This window comes from Tarenaya hassleriana, unplaced genomic scaffold (assembly GCF_000463585.1).
Source record: "Tarenaya hassleriana unplaced genomic scaffold, ASM46358v1 Cleome102, whole genome shotgun sequence".
Lineage (NCBI taxonomy): Eukaryota > Viridiplantae > Streptophyta > Magnoliopsida > Brassicales > Cleomaceae > Tarenaya > Tarenaya hassleriana.
This window is the reverse complement of record NW_010960410.1, coordinates 269,335-270,270: the sequence shown is the minus strand read 5'-3', so window position 1 is coordinate 270,270 and position 936 is coordinate 269,335.

Below are 936 nucleotides of genomic sequence, written 5' to 3'. Positions count from 1 at the left end.
GGGAGTTTCGGGATTGGGATTACATAATCGAATGGATGGTCTATTCGGATTATGTAATACATCTGATCAAGGAACAAAGGTTGATCCTTGATTTGATTTGTACAATCGTTGCACAAAAACCGGTTAGTTCTAGGAGCTCTACGAGTAAAGCACTTGTCAAGGCCTCGATCGTACGTGTCATGGACCATGCCAAAGCTGGGTGTGCCGTGCTATCTTGGTGAGGCAGGATGGAGAAATGGTGGTTCTCATAGCTTGAAAGTAGATGCTTGATCTAAGTGTGGTTTCGAAAATCCCTTTTATGTAATGCTAAGCGTGTACCTTCCATTACTAGAGCACTTGTCAAGGCATCGATCGTCCGTAACACGGGTCATGCCAAAGCTGAACGTGCTGGATTATCTTTGTGAGGTAGGGTGGGAAATCGTGGTTCCCACAGCTTGAATATGGTTTACCTTAGGTTAAGTTGTCGAGTTTGACTTGAGACTTAACGGTACAGATGAGACAAGTATGCAATGATATTTGATATCATAGTCTCGTAAAGGATCTAAGAGTCACATTGGATGTGATTTACATTAGATGTCTACCTAAATAGCGTAAGGTTAAGTGTAACAACTCATTCTTATGTGAAATACGGATCTTAGTCCCATATAGAAAATTATTGTAGGGTTATTTTTCTGTATGGGAATATAGGTTGTATGTACATCTATGTTATCGTTGATTGATGATGGACTAGCTGGTAGTAGATCATTGATAGAATCTGCATTTTGTTTTTGTTCGTTCTAGTTTTGTCTTTTTCTGTAGGACATGGCGTCAACCACTAGCATACCAAGTTTGACAATGCGATCTATCCTTGAGAAGGATAAGCTGACCAGGATGAACTTCTTGGACTGATATCGTAACTTGAGAATAGTTCTCAAGCACGATAAGAAGTCGTACGTC